This window comes from Pelodiscus sinensis, chromosome 2 (genome assembly GCF_049634645.1).
Source record: "Pelodiscus sinensis isolate JC-2024 chromosome 2, ASM4963464v1, whole genome shotgun sequence".
Lineage (NCBI taxonomy): Eukaryota > Metazoa > Chordata > Testudines > Trionychidae > Pelodiscus > Pelodiscus sinensis.
This window is the reverse complement of record NC_134712.1, coordinates 95,797,180-95,813,552: the sequence shown is the minus strand read 5'-3', so window position 1 is coordinate 95,813,552 and position 16,373 is coordinate 95,797,180. Positions and strand designations below refer to the sequence as shown.

The 16,373-nt window shown below is 47.7% G+C and overlaps 1 protein-coding gene and 1 long non-coding RNA gene across 2 annotated transcripts in view; one reads left to right on the top strand and one right to left on the bottom strand.

Moving 5' to 3' along the window:
* LOC102447253 (lysine--tRNA ligase-like) overlaps positions 1 to 16,373 on the top strand; it is a 103,421-nt gene that overhangs the window by 13,862 nt on the left and 73,186 nt on the right. The window contains exon 2 of the mRNA XM_075921054.1: positions 11,933 to 12,048. The gene's annotated coding sequence lies outside the window, so the exon portion shown is untranslated. The remainder of the gene's footprint in view (positions 1 to 11,932; positions 12,049 to 16,373) is intronic.
* Positions 1 to 16,373, bottom strand: part of LOC142827136 (uncharacterized) — a 60,251-nt gene that overhangs the window by 19,288 nt on the left and 24,590 nt on the right. The window lies entirely within an intron of this gene.

Genomic DNA, 16,373 nt, shown 5'->3' with positions numbered 1-16,373 from the left:
GAGGTGTCAAAGGGAAGCATAACTGGCATGGCTTACCACCTGGCCCAGGGCTCCTTTTCTGGGGGCTCATTCTTGGTAACTTCAGAGTACCAGCCACCTCAGCTGGCCAAGGACAATTCTAGTCTCCTTGTTTTCATCCCCTGAGAAAACAGTGGCAGGGTCTTCAGCCTTGGACCATCCTCCAATTGACCACAGGTCACATCAGGATAGATCTTTTCAGCAGGAAGGTCTATGACACGGGGGGGCCTTCAGCTGAGAATAGCTAGCCAGCAAGCTATCCTCAGTAGATACAACTTCAACTTTTGATCCTCCACTTTAATGTTTAAGGAGATTATTTCAATGGATTCCAGAGCGGAGTTCCCAGTCATTGACACAGGGAAGGCAAAAACTTGCCAGCTGTCTACACTGGCTGCTTGAATTTCCACAAGAACACTGACTTCCTACTGTCTGAAATCAGTGCTTCTTGTGGAAATACTATGCTGCTCCCATTCGGGCAAAAGTCCTTTTGCGCAAAGCTTTTGCGCAAAAGGGCCAGTCTAGACAGCCCAGATTTGTTTTGCGCAAAAAAGTCCCGATCGCGAAAATGGCGATTGGGGCTTTTTTGTGGAAAAGCGCGTCTAGATTGGCACGGTGCTTTTGCGGCAAAGCGTCCATGCCACTCTAGACGCTCTTTTCTGCAAATGCTTTTAATGGAAAAACTTTTCCATTAAAAGCATTTGCGGAAAATCATGCCAGTCTAGACGTAGCCGATCAGTTTATGGATCTCCCATTTGTTGTAATTGGTGAACGCTCAGGGGGCCATAGATACACGTTGGTCATAGCAGCCATTCTATGGAGGAGGCAGATGCAGTTACGCCTCTATCTTGATGACTGATTGCTGCCTGGGTGCCATAGAGGTACGTGGAGACTCAAGTCTGTTTAGTCATAACCACTTTTGAGAGACTGGGCTTCCTCAACCTTGTCACTGACCCAAACAGTAGAATTCATTGGGGTGTTACTGGACAGTGTTGGACTTGGTACAGGGAAGGGCCTCTTTTTGCTGGAGATTCAAAGTCATGACAGGCATTATTCAAGACACCAGAGGGTACGACCACTACTGCAAGAAGATGCATGAGTCTCCTTGGCCACAAGGCATTCTGCACTTACGTGGTCTGGCATGCCAGACTGAGGCTCTGACCCCTACAAGTGTGCCTGCCTATCACCAGGGGCAAGACAGCTGCAAGATGAGTGCACAGCAGTGATGGATGCATGACACTGGTCTCTGCTTTCCATATGAGCTAGGATATCTTCCTTCTAGTCTTCTGCCCAAAACAAGATCAGGAAAGAAAGGTGCTTGCATGCTTTGGATGTACAAAGCACCCTGGCTTTCTACCTGGAATAGCTGAAGTCTTTCTGTAAGTTGTTGCAAGGTCTCCCAGTGTCCATGCAGAGGATTTCAGCTTGCATAACCTCTTTCATACCAACGTGATATGAGCTGGCAGAACTCATCTGCCACAGATCTTGCAAGTGCATTCCACCAGAGTGCAGGCATCCTCAGTGGCCATCCTGGTGCACGTCTCAGTCTAGGACATCTGTAAGTCTTACGTGGTCATCCATGCACACATTCACAACCCACTATGTTATCATTCAGCAGGCCAGGGATGACGCTGAGTTCAGTAGAGCTACTGCAATTTTCATGTCCATACACCTCTACCGCCCCCTCCCAGGAGTACTCTTTAGAGTCACCTAAGTTGAATGGACATGAGCAAGCACGTGAAGAAGAAAAGAAAGGCAGTTACCTTTTTCTATAACTGGCGTTCTTCCAGATGCGTTGCTCATTCAGCATTCCGTCCTCCTTCCCCACTGTTGGTATTTCCAGCAAGAAGGAACTGAAGGTGGGGGAAACTGGCTGTGCACTGTATGCTGTGCCATGTATGCACTTCTCCAAGGTGCCCCAGAACCAGTTTCTTATGGATATTGCTGAGGGAAAAACTTCTGGCACCAGTGCATATGACAAGTATGCACACCTAAGTTGAGTGGACATGAGCAACACACCTCAAAGAGCACCAGTTATGGAACAGGTAACTGCCTTAATTATCTGAAAACAAAAAGAGCCATTGAAAGCAACAGGAAATTTGATTAAACCATCACAGTGCATCATATTATTGCCCAATTTAAGATCACTTATGAATTTTCAGTTAACACCTTTAGGGTTGACAGGACCTTTGTTCCAGGATCAGGCCCAACATTACGTTATTTTATGGTTGGTGTGATGGGATGGGTATATCCCACACAGGGCCAGGAGAGCTTAATACCCAATGGGCAGAGGAAGTCCTGCTCCCCCAGCCACACTGAGCATGGTCCAAGGGATGGTGCAGTATAAAAGGGAGCAGCTCAGCTCAGTCTGAGCTGGCCCCCTGCAGGAGAGGGACCTGTTGCTGGAACTCCAGAGATACCCCAGCCAAAGACCCAGACAACAGGAGCCAGAGATCTGGGAGACTGCCTTGAGCTGCTAGTGCCGGAGGAGCCTGAGGGAGAGGCTGTTATGGAACTGGAGAACCCGAGACCACGTGGAGTGTCTTGCGGCCAATGCTGGTAGGAAGTGACCCAGGGAGGATGCGGGAGTGGTCTCCCCCACCCAAGTGAGCTGGGCTTATTGCAGTTGGATTCCTCGCTGAGTGAGTGGTGGAGCACTAACAGGGCCCTGGATCAGGTCTGGTGGAGAAGGGTATTCCCAGGCCCCCCTGCTGGGACTGTTGCCCCATAATTTTTTTGTATCTCACTTGTGTGGCCCTGTGACAGGGTGGCGCAACACTGCACTCACCGGCTCCCCTTACCCCCCCAAGGGGCTGAGAGGAGCGCAGCAGCTCTCCCCGCCGCGGGAGAAGTGGCGGTGGCAACAGGAGCACACTGCCCAGCTGGCGGCTGGGCCGGCGCTCCAGCTGATGTGCCAGGAGAGGCTTCCCCTGCCTTGGGAGGAACTGTGGTGGCGGCGAGCCTGCACGGGCAGCAGCGGGGCAGAGGTCCCCGCTGATGCCCCAGGGGAAGCCCTGACGCATGCAGACATCGGCGTGCGGGAAAGATGCTGTGGGCGGGGTCAGCAGGAAGGGAGGGGGAAGGAGGAACTGACCTGGGAGATGCTGGCACAGGCATCTTGGGGGGGAAAAGGGCAGCGTCCTCCCTAATATAAAGACAGCGAGGGCACTTGGACGGGGGAGGCCAGCCCGAGTGCTGGATGAGGGGACTCAGGGCCTCAAGGAAGCAGCACGCGAAGCACCCTGGTGAGCGGGGGTGAGGAAGTAGCCCAGGGCGGGTACAAAACAGGAGCCCGTGGGCTGATGAGTTGTGGCATGTAGCCCCATCAGCCAGGTGAGGGTGGAGAGCTTATTCTCCCCCCACCTTAGGGCCCTGGGCTGGGGTCTGGAGAGAGGGAGGGCCTGGACCCCCCTCACCTCCGCACCTGGGGGATCACGTGGGCAACCAGGGATTGGTGTGACCTCATGATCCGGCGGGACGGGATGGCCAGGCGGAGGAAAACGGAAGCGGAGGAGTGTCAGCCAACGGTCATGGCTGTGTGTGTGTTACCAAGAAAAGGTTTAACGTCCGTGACTTTGCCGCTAGGACCGGGGTCCAATTGCAAGGGGCAGCAAACAGGCTGACAGACGCCCCAGCTTATTACATCTCAGATTTCAGCTGCTAGGATACAGGATCCCTTCACAGCAGGCAGTCTAGGGAAGACTGAAAGATGCCCCAACGGATCTGTCACCTGGGAGTGACACGATCCAAACACCCAAGCTCTCCCTATACCTGTCCCTTATGACTGGCTGGAGTTCTTTTAAATTGTGCTTGGTTCTGTTACAGCAACTGAAGGAGTCAGGTTAAAGCTTAAACAGTTACAGGTTTATTAAAGAAGCTTATAAATCATATGGTTACAATGGCTATTGCTCTATTTCTTAACTGCTAGCAAATATAGATCTTAAAAATGGTTACAAAGAAACTAAAGATAGAAAATAGAAATAATGGTACCAAGTGACAGCTTAATCTTTAAAGAGCTCTAAGTCTATGAGTACACTTAAGACAAAGGACACATCCAAGTACAATTTTTACCCCTTTCTGTGCCTCTCGACTCCAGCGGGTCAAGCCAGGCCAATCCCTCAATTCCTAGGAAAGACGAATACGAGGTGGGTGTCCCCGTGGAACCTCGGGAGGTCAAACACCTAACCCGACCAGCAAATAGATGGTAGATTGACACTCAGAGTAAATGTGCTGCTGGACCCATCTTTATACCCATAGGGGCCCGTATCTTCTTTCTTATCTAAGATGCCAAATTGTACTGGTCCGTTTTTGTGGTGCTAGTTCTTACAAGCAAGTTTCAAGTTAATTTACACTTGCAAGAGAGAGAACTAAATTGTGAATACTAATCATGTTTTTTACTGGGCGAGAGATTCCTCCCCCCGCGGACGGCTGTGTGTTTGTATCAATATGGGTTTCAGTCAAGGGCACTCCTTGGCAGCCTCTTGATCAGCAAATGGCATATCTCTGTTTACAGCCATTCATGGTCACAGCAGCCTGGGCCTTCTGTTCAAGGCTTTTACTGCTCTGTGTGCCCTGCATGCTCCAGGCAAGCAAAGATGGATGTTACGGGGGGGGGGGGTGTTCCTGTCTGGCTACAAGGAGGGGGCCAACTGACTTTACGGTGGGTCAGTGATCCCTGACTCAAAACCGGTTCCCTGCCCTTCTCGGAAATAAAGACAATGCAGAGACTTTTTGTGTTTGACACAGTATTTTATGTAAAAATGAAGCCTGGTCAACAAACCCCCAGTTGGGGCCAATCCCCCATCTGGCCACAGCATCATAACACTCCTGCACTCGCCTTTCCCCCGGAACCTACATCTGAGCTTATCATACACTGGAACCCCCTTCCCTGAGCCCCTCACATTCCTGAACCCTCATATCCAAAAGTCTGGGGCTTGCTTAATACCCTAACCCTACATCTGACCCCAACACTGCCCAGCCTGGAGCCCCCTCCCCGAGTCAGCGTTCCCTTTTCCACCTCCTCCTGCATCCAGATTTCCTCCCAGAGCTTGCACCTCTCACTCCTTCCCACACTCAAATCCCTCATTCCCACCCTGGAGCCTACACATCCTGTCTCAACCCAGTGAGGGTACAGCTAGACTGCAGGAGTTTTTCAGGATTCCAGAGATATCCCAGAAAAATTCTTCTGCCTCCAGGGATGCATTTGTTCTTCCACTTCTTTTAGTGGAAGAGCAAACATGATCTTTCAGTCACCCCTATATTCCTCTTTCCACGAGGAATAAGAGGGCTTCCAAAAGAAGGGGTTTTTTCTGACATTTGGTGCAGTCTAGACAGGCCAAATGTTGGAAAATCTTCTTCCTACAGATAAATTGGAAAAAAAGCAGCAGTATAAGGGTCGGGGATACCAAGTGATGGAGAGGAGGAGAATAGAGAGGGCGCGGCTTCAAGGAAGGGGCGGGGCAGTAGATCTTGGCTTGTTCTGTCATTTTAAAAGTGATCTTTGGTGTAAAAAGGTTGGAGACCACTGCTCTAGCCTTTAGGCTGTGCTTCCCTGAACTCTAGGGCTGTGTTATAAACCGTGGCCATTGGACTGCAACACCTGGACGAGGCATGCTTATGACAGTTGGGCACCTTGATGTGCACAGTTGAAACACTTAGGGTAGTTCGGCCTCCGTGCCCGCGGCTACATGCGGCATGGAGTAGGTAGTTCGAATTAGGCGTGGAATGAGGAGTACCGATAGTTCGAATTAGAAAGCCTAATTCGAACTACCTTCTCTGTGCCGCGTGTAGCCGCGGGCACGGAGGCCGAACTACCGGGGCTTTAAAAATGGCAGCGCCCGGCAAGATGCAAACGAAGCCCAGGATATTTAAATCCTGGGCTTCATTTGCAGCTTCGGTTGCCTACATTAACCACCCTAGTTCGAACTAGGGTGGTAGTTGTAGCCAGACAGCCCCCCCATCTCAAACAATCTTGCTTGCCCTCTGAGATGTCTGTATACAAAGCAGAGAAGGAACAATAAGAAAATCAGCATAGCCATTAAGCTTTGATCTGCTTTGATGCAAGATCAGGATATGCGAGTGTGCCCGGCTGGCACCCATGTTGATACGAACACACAGTCCCTGGGAGAGGAATCCCCCACTGAGAAAAGAATGCCCAGTACTTCCAATTTAGTTATCTCTCTTACAAGTGTAAATTAAGTTCACAACTCCCTTGTAAGAACTGGTCTCACAAAAGACAGACCAGCCCCATTTGGCATGACAGATAAGAAAGAGAAATACGTGACCCCATGAGTATAAAAGATGGGCCCAGCACACACTCACTTTGAGTGTCATTCTACCCTCTACCTGCTGGTCGGGTTAGGTGTTTGACCTCCCGAGGTTCTATGGGGATGCCCACCTCGTATTTTCGTCTTTCCTAGGAATTGAGGGACCGGCCCTTGCCTGACATGCTGGAGTCGAGAGGCACAGAAGGGGGTAAAAATTGTACCTGGATGTGGTCCTCTGTCTTAAGTGTACACATAGAAAGAGTAAGCTGTTACTTGGTACCATTATTTCTATTTTTCTATCTTTATCTTCTTTGTAACCATTTTTAAGATCTATATTTTACTAGTAGTTAAGAAATAGAACAATAGCCATTGCAACCATATGATTTATAAGCTTCCTCAAATAAACCTGTAACTGTTTAAGTTTTAACCTGACTCCTTCAGTTGCTGTAACAGAACCAGGCACAATTTAAAAGAACTTCAGCCGGTCTTAAGGGACAGATATAGGGAGCCCTGACTGTTGGCTGACAGTAGTGTAGACATACCCTTACACTCTAGCAACTTTTGTAAATTTACAAATACAGTTTATTTTATTTACCGCAGTCACAAACATCCCAATTTTATAAGATAGGTAGGAAATGTTCATCTATATTTCCATACCATATACTCTCACCATTCCTTCTAGAACAACTTCAGGTGTTAGAATTATCTATCTTATCACTTTCAACTTCTCCATCATTACCAGTGGCCATCATTCTGGCACCTCCCAAGAACTACATCTTCACTGACTGCCCATAGGCGGCAATGCTACTTTTATAATATGTTGCACTGCTGTTACATTTGTATTTCTTTATCTTACTGATGGCGAAGTGTTTTTTTTAATAGATTAGCATACCATTGATCTTAACTTATTATATACATCATTTTCTTACTATGGGCCTTTTGTGGTTCTCTGTCACATTTGTTATTTTATTCTACCCAGTTATTCGATCTGTTATTAACGAGTTACTTTGTTTGTTTTTTAAAGTAAAGATGTACCTTTTAAGTTTGAGGGTATTTTTGGAAGTCCCTTCACTATTGATGATTGCTTTATCATTCTAGGTGAAAGATGCCAAATATATGCACGTCCTCTTTTGCTATCTGGGTGAAAGGTCCCAGACAAAAATACTAACTTTGCCTTATCTCACCATAAAGGATGTGCCCTGTAAGTCCCTTGTGTTACAGCCAAACTGCCAATATAAACCTACTGTAATATATTATAATAAACATCTAATCAAAACCATAAGGAAATAAAATGTATATATAGGCAAGCAAGCAGATTAGCCTTATAGGCTACAATATGTACCATTCCCAGCCATCTACTAGCATTTCAAGCATTGAACCCCTGAGCATAGCAGCAAACATTAGTACCTTTCAGTTTCAGATTGCTGCCTCAAGGCTTCCCTCACCCTTATGGCCCTGCATATTGTGCCCCTCTAACATCCCTGGTTTCTGGCTCTTCAAATGCAGCTCCCAGGTACTGAGCCTCAATGGTCCTGCCCTAAGTGAAGGTTTCACCTTCCCTTCACAAATATTATGGAGCTTTATGATGGGGTGGACCAAAACCTGAGGCCAGAGGAAAGCCATAGAGAAGTTCTTCTGGTAAGTTAGAGTGGCTGTGGAAGAATCACTCAATCAGGGGCTAGCAAGGCCTACAAAAAGAGCTTCAAGGATAGCTGCAGTTCAGTTCCCCTGCAGACTGGAAGAAAAGAAAACAGAAGCTAGTTGGCTGAGGGAGCAGCAGTACTAAGGAGAGCTCCCAATGGAGAGCTGTTGAGAGACTGAGGGACTCGAAGGTAAAGCCCTGAGCTAAAAGCGAAGGAGTTGTCTACAGGAGGGATAGCCCTGGTTCAGAGCGAGGCAACAAACTGAGGGACTGATATTAAACTGAGAGATAGTCTACAGAGGGTACCAGGATGGGCCTCGTTTAGAGGTGTACCCTGGAAGGGGTTTGTGATTGCACAGAGTGTGACTTGGCCAGAAGGCTGAGTAGCTGCAGGGCTTTTAAGACTGACAGAGTGTAGGAACCCACACTCAGCCAAATTGGAGTGCTTGTGGGAGGTGAGTATGCACCCTGTTACAAGCATACATCACATGTCATGTACAGCTTCCACAACCATAGGAATGTTGTCATCAGCTAGGTCCAGCCTATATTGGTAGTTCCAGTGGGTGTTTAAATGATCAAAAACACACACCCCACAGTCATTCTGCATCTTCTTGGGCTGTTATTGAATTGTTCCTAGTTGCTGTCAAGGTTCTCCTTGTATGGCTTCATAAAGGATAGGCAGTGTCTCTGAGGATCACAATGGGCATTTTGAAATCCCCAATGGTGATCTGTTTTGGAAAGAAAGTCCCAACTTGCAGCTTCCAGAACAGGCCAGTGTTCTCAATAATGTCTGTGTCCTGCAGCTTTACAGACCAGTCTGCTTTGATGTTCATGAAATGCTTATTATGATCCACAAGTATCTGGAGAACCATAGGGCAATACTCCTTCCTATTGATGTACTCAGAGGCTAGGTGGTCTGGTGGCAGAATTGGATTATGTGCGTCATCTATCACCCCACCATGAATAGGGAAGCCCATGAAATTGTGCAAAGCCATCCACAATTTCATGCATATTGCCCAGAGTCGGTCTTTCTCAGTAGGATGCGATTAATGGCCTTGCACATGTCACGAGTCCAATGGTTGACTTTTCCACTCCGAACTGGTTAGCCACTAATTAATACCAGTCTGAAAGTAGCCAGCTTTCACGGTGAAATCACCACATGCTTCTCCAGTGACAGGATAGCTCTCATTCTCATGTCCTTGTACCACAAGCCTGGGGCAAGCTTCATGAAATCTTTGAAAGTGCTGCAACCACTGCTCATCATCCCACATGTGCATGATGATATCCCACCACTCAGTGCTTGTTTCCCAAGCTCAAAAACGCCATCTCACTATGGTCAGCTCCCCCCTGAATGCCACACGATATCACGTCTGAGATAATGCACATGGTCAGATCCATTTTAGACACCTTTTGTCTTTTCTGTATAACACTCTGCTGACACTTGTGATGTTTTAGTGAGAGGAAACAGTGTATTGGTTAGAAGTGCAGGATCCATTCCTGCAGACCAGTCAGACAAAGCCCGCAGTAAACAAACAGTTGAAAGATGGCACCAAATGTGGACAGAAGCACAGGGATTGCTGGGATAGGAAGAAATGTATTCTGAAGAATTGGGACAGGACCCAGGATGCCCCACAACCCCCTCCACCTTCCCACGACACTTAGCAGCAAAAAAGAGAGATGCACTGTGGGATAGCTGCCTGAAGGGCACCACACCAAATGCTGCTGCAAGTACCACAAGTGTGAACACTCTTATGTAAGCAGTTGACAGTGTGAATACACAACAGCAGTTTCCCTTTGGCACTCTCTGACTGGTGATGTAACTTTACTGTGTCAAACCTTGACATGACCTAGTATCTCTTGTGTCGTGAACTTGGGTGTGGACTTTGTAATTTTGTCAAAACTTGATACTCAGGACTGACAAGGGTGGAACCACAGACTGTAAAATGGAATATGGAATTCTTTTTTTGCTCAAATAGTTATTGACAAAGGAACAAAATATTTTCTGTGGGACAGAGGCCGAACCCGTTCTTTTTTGATAAGACAGAATTACAGCAATGTATTTGTTATGTAGTCAGCTTGAAGTTCAGAAATTTGTCTAAACTTTACCCTACTTACAAAAGAGTGAAGAGTCTGTTCTTGGAGGGAGACATTGTCTGACTCCCTCCATAGCTGGAGAGAAACTGCCCAGGACAAAGGAGGGAGAAACCAAACATTCCTTTGTCCTAGTATGAAATTTGTACCTACATTGCTATTGGCTGACTCTACCTGACTTAGATAAGGTTAACCCCTTAGTTCCCAGGCTGCTGGCAAACCCTCATGATCATGACACTCCCATACCACACTCATATATTTTTGTTTGCTTGTACTTTGATTGTTGTCCATTGAAGCTTGAGAGAACACAAGGGTGCAGAGTCCATCTCAACGGGAGTTGGCTGGCACAAAGGTGGAGACTGTAAGCATGAACTCTCCTTTCAGGCATCCCAGTTACTTGAATTACCTAGAAGCCCCAATCATGGAGCAGCACACCACTGTGTTCAGAGTTGTATAAATGCAGAATAAAAATGTGGTTCCTGCTCCAATGATCTTACAATTGAAGTATGAGACTAAAGACAACAGCTGGATGCAGGCTGAGAGGTAGAGCACAAGGAAACAATGAGACAAAGAATGGTCGAGCATACATCTTTGAACATAAATTGACTCCATTTAACTCATGCTTTACTTTTGTTTGGGGGCTCTGAGTGAACACAGGCAGTTGGGAATAATGGTCCCATCGGAACATGATCCAAACAACATTTAAGTCAGTAAGGGAGGTTTGGATCAAGATTGTAATTACCTGTTTCTGAAGGCATCCCATAAAATTGGAATGAGAGTACTTACATTTGATAAGTAATATGCCCATTGGACCTCTATCTACAAGTGCATGTCTTGAGGCAGCATTATAGAATCAGTTTATTTTAGTTTATAATCACCTATAAAAACTAACTGCTGTTTTAGACCCCAATCTGAAAACACTTATACACATGCTTAAATTCACACGTGACATTTCCATTGTCTTCAAGTTAAGCTTGTGCTTGAGTATTTGCAGGCTTAGTGCTGTAAGCCTGGATCTACAAAGGGATTTTGATGATGTGATCTTGAGTATCCCAGTGCTCAATTTGTAGGTGCCTAGAAAATCACTGAAATTCCAGTGAGATCCATAAATCCTGCATTAGGCAGCCAGGTACACTGTACAATAAATGGAATTCACTAAAATGTGATGCACAAAGATGAGAATGTTAGGTACAGAGCTGCCTGAATTAGCCAATGGGGGATGCCAATGCCTATGTCCTCTTTCTGTCTTGGAGATAGTTGCTTTTCTGCAGCCTAGACATAGGCACCTGTCTCTGCTTAGTGAATCATAAACAAGGACCCGCTGCCAGGAGCCAAGTTGCTTGGCGCTCTTTGGAGGAATGAGTTGGATGCCTGCCTGACTCCATAGAAAATGGCCGGAGGAGGAGTATAGGTGCTGCTCTCTTATATAATGATAATTCTACTATGGAGAGCTATTTAGTACACATTGGGGCTATGTCTAGACTGCATCCCTTTTCCGTAAAAGGGATGCAAATTAGACACATCGCAATTGCAAATGAAGCAGGTATTTAAATCCCTCCCGCTTCATTTGCATAAAAATGGCTTATGCAAATGGATCTTAAAATAAGGAATAGGGGATCTTTTGGGAAAGGCTTTATTTTCCGAAAGATCCGCATCTAGACTGGCGCTTTTTTCCGGCAAAACTCCAAGCCGGGAAAAAGTGGCAGCCATTTTTATGCAAATGAAGCGGGGGAGATTTAAATCCCCGCTTCATTTGCAATTGCAATGTGTCTAATTTGCATCCCTTTTATGGAAAAGGGATGCAGTCTAGACACAGCCATTGAGTAGAGAATGACTCTCTAGTTCAATAGCTAGAACACCCAGCTGGGAGACTCAGTGTCCAGTCTCCTTGCTTCAATGACCATTTGTTTATCCACAGCGAAAGAGCTCCAATAGGAGAGACGGAGGGAGTCCCACACCAGAATATCCCATAGCTCAGTGATTCAACTGCTCTCTCAAGAGGAGAGAGTCCCTGGTGCAAATCCCACAGCCAAGGTGAGTGCTCTACCTACTGGTCTAAAAGTTATAAAGTGGGTTGGATCACCAACTCCTCCCATGGTGAGGCTCAGATTTTTGAAAAGGACTGAGTCTGTTACATTGCCTCTGAGTTCTTGGGCCCTCCATGCTGCTTAGGTAGTTGAATACCTATCTTCCCCCTAGGTTGTGAATTGTTCTAGGACAGGGATGAGGAACTTACAGCCCACGGGCATGATTTAGCTCATGGCTTTCCTTCATACAGCCCTTGGATCTTGGGGCCCCTCCTGCCCCACACAGGGGGGCAAGCTGGTGCTAGTGCTCCAGCCATGTAGGAGACACTGTATCCGGAGTGCTAGTGCCAGCTCTCGATTGGAGGGAAGGGAACCCTGAGCCTTGTGGGCCTGATCAAGGGAAGCTGCCGGCTGGATCTGGCCTGCAGCCCTTCCTGGCAGGGAGGAGGAAGAGGCAGCCAATGGGAGTTGCTGGGGATAGTGCCTGCAGTTAGTACTTCCCTGCAGAGTTCAGAGGCTTGTGGAGACACCTGTGCTCCCCTAGTAGGCACCCCAGGTAGGTACTTCAATCTTCTGCCCCATCCTGTGCCTCCCCGGGAGCTGTGCCAGATAGGTGCCCACATCCCTTGCCCCTGCCTACCTTTCCTCTCCTGCCCAGACCCCCCCTCCCAGCTCCTTCATCTTGCTCCCTTACAGACCCCACATCTCGAGCCCACTCCTGCACCCTCCTTCCTGCACAGACCCCACTCACCACCCCAGCCTACTCTTGCACCCCAACTGCCCAGACCCCACACCCCTACCCCATTTGTGCACCCTCCTGCTCAGACCCCACACACTCATCCCTCTTGTGCATTCCCTCCCACTCAGACTCTGCCCCCAGCCCAGACCCTACCCCAGCCCACTCCTGCACCCCACCTCCTTCCTAGTCCCTGCACCCCCACAGTGCTCCTGCACCTCTGCCTTGCAGACCCCATCCCTCCCGGCTTGTGCACCCTCCTGCCCAGACTTCACTCCCCACCCTGTCCCTGCACTCTCCCTCCTGCCCAGAGCCTGCATCACCAGCCCACTCCTAAGCAGAACACTCCCACACCTCCAAACTCTTCACTTTTGGCTTCAACGTAAAACTTTGGGGGACCGCACAAAATCTACTAGTCCAAGGCCCTGGAAGAGTTAATCCAGTGCTGTGAGTAATCCCAGAGCCTTTGTGCCCCCTTTACCTGTGGAGCAGGAGGGCAGTGAGGTGAGTGTCTTTTTCTCCTGCTTCTTAGTTGGGGGGGCCACATCTAAGAGGGTCGTCTTTTTTCCTTCTCACTTGGGGGCCAGATCAGGTTTGGGAGGGGTTGTTTTTGTTTTTTTGGAAATGATTTATATGTGGCTCAGTGCTCCTTGACCAGGGCCGCTGATGCAGGGCAGGCAGAGGGCAGCTTCTCCATTGTCTGGTGACACAAAAGGGCTTGGAATTCCTTGCTGGCACTGCTGGTACTGCAGCAGCCAGGACCCCAGGCCCTTTACATTGCTGCTAGAGCACTGTGCAGTGCACTCTGGGCAGCATGGAGAGCTGCCAGGGGGAGGTGTACTGCTCTCTGGACTGACTGCCTCTGGCCCCACCCCTTCTTCCTGAGGCACTGCCCCTTCTGGGGGGGCATGGAACAGAGGCCCCCCTGCCTTGCTTAGGGGCTTGGCAAGGCTGTCGGCCTCAGTGCCCCCAACCCTGTCCTGAGGCAGAAAGTTAGGCACCAAGGAAACTTTTACCTTCAAAACCTTGATGCTACATGGTACAGTAGGAGTTGTCTGGATTGCAGTTCAGTCAGAACAGGAATTTAGGCACAGGATTGGTCCTTGACCAAGTAGCACCCCAGTCAAGGAGCATCTTCCATTTGTTAAACTCTTCAATACCATGCAGCACCCTGAGCTTGGCCAGTTGCCTGGGGCACCTGCTTCTAAATCTGTCTTTGAATAGGTGCCTTTGGGGATCTAGGCCTTAGTGCTTTAGAAGAAGAGGCTGATCACTCTGCAGGTTATTTTGTGAACTTTTTCCATCCAGTTGTGTCACTGCCTCATTCTTGTCTTACGATACGCCTGCCATTCCTGGGTTTCCCTGAAGTAGACGCTGCCAAATATCTGACCTTCTTTAGTGTTCTTATGATGTGGGTGAATGTCATTCAAGCACTTGAGAGAAAGCTTGTATACAGAAGGGGGTTAAATAGACTAAACTGAGTTAATACAGTTTGAAATAGTTGTGTGTACACGGAACAATTCATTATGGTGCACTGACTCGGGAATCTTTTTAAGTCAACTAACTTTGTCATGAAGTAAGATGATCCGGTCTATTGTTTATATGCATGCAAGCCTGATGCAAACTACTTTGGCACTCTAATGGCTATCCCACAATGCTTTGCAAGCAATTGTTACTGGTCTGTGTTGACCTGTGTGTCCTCTCCTGCTTTTGGGTAAGTTCTCTCACATTTATAAAGTAGGTGCTTAACCAGATTTTGCTCATATGCTCCTGGACTGCACACAGTATCTGCCATAATAGTCCCAAGCTTTTCAGCATGCCTTGAGTAGCCCTTTGGGGCTGCGATTAGACTAGGGGTGGCCAACCCACTTAACAGAGAGACCCAAAACCGTGGTAGGAAAAAAGCAAAGAGCCACATCAGAATTGACAAGCAAAAAAAGCCCCCCAGAGCAGAATTGTCAAGCAAAAACAAAAAATTAATTTAAAAAAAAAACGGGGGCTGCCCCTTTGACGGCCGCCATCTTGGGCACCATTTTTAAAACCCTGCAGCTCCGACCTGGTAAGCACAGGGAAGCTGGGGGCTGGAGGAAGCTGGCGGAAGCTGTTGGGGGGGAGCGCACAGGAGCAGCTTCGCAAGCCACACCTTTGGAGGGCAAGAGCCGCATGCGGCTCATGAGCCATGGGTTGGCCATGACTAGATTAGACCTTGGAGCTGATCACCATCAAACACTGATGTAGTAAGCTTTTGTGGCCATCAGTGTTCCCTGTAAGCTGTGCACTTGGGCAGTCACCCAGAGAGATTCAAATGTCGTCTAGCCGAGTAGCAAAGTGCCCAATCAGCAGCATATGTTTCTACAGGTGGTACACCTCTGCATATGCCTTGATACATAAAACAAAATTTATTCTACTCATAGATGGAAAAAGTTAGAGGGAACATTGGTGGCCAGCCACTAGAATAAATTCCATTTTATGGACATTGGTACTGATGGACAGATGTCCAGAAGGGGCCATGTCTAAGACATTAAATTCTTCTTTCAAAGTACAAACAGGGCTGTATCATCGCCCCAACCATGTTCATGGTCTTCATTGCTGTCATATTTTACCTAAGTGCTGGGAAGCTCCCAGCTGGCATTGAAATCATCTACAGAATGGGTGGAAAGCTGTTGAAGCTTAGCAGGCTGAAAATGAAGAGTAATATTTCCACCACATCTGTCGTGGAACTTCAGTATGCTGATGACCAGGGCTCACCAGCTGCACTGTCTGGCTCTTCCAGGTTACAATCTACTTGCCATGCAGTTTTTGCCCATTCTGAGAAACATTTTCAACCTATCTTGAATGTGTTTGCTGATGCTTATGCATATCTTGGTCTTGCCCTCAATATCAAGACTACCAAAGTGCTCCAGGAGCCCTCTCCAAATGAGGTACCATGCGCCTCATCTATTAAAATCAGCAAAGAGGCAGTAGAGAATGTTGATCATTTTCTGTACCTTGGAAGTTATTTTCATCCAAGGTAGACAACAAGTAAAAATTCAACATTGTCTGAGCTGTGCAAGTGTAGCTTTTGCTTGTTTACAGCACAGGGTTTTTGTAGATCACAACATTCAAAGAGACACAAAGCTTCTTGTGTATCATGCCATCATTCTCCCAACACCATCGAATGGGTCTGAAACCTGGTCAGCCTACTGTCATCACTTGAAAGTCCTTGAGAGGTATCATCAATGCTGCCTCCCGCAAGATCTTGAAGACCAAATGGGAGGACAGGCGCACTAACATCAGTGTTCTGGAAGAGGCAAAGACCACCAGTATTAAGGCAATGATGGTCTTCACTAGACTGGTCATGTTGTTTGGATGCCAGACCATCATCTCGCAAGACAGGTCCTGTTTTCTCAGCTGAAAGAAGGATACCGTAATGTGGGAAGACAATGGACACTTTATAAGGGCTTACCAAAGGACAGCGTAAAGAAGTGCAACATTGACATTGATATTTGGGAGACAGTCACCTAGGATCACTCAAAATGGAGAGAAATCCTATGTGGTGGCTCCTTGCATTTTGAATTCGCCTGCCGACAAGCTGAGGAGGAGAAGAGGCGCAGGAG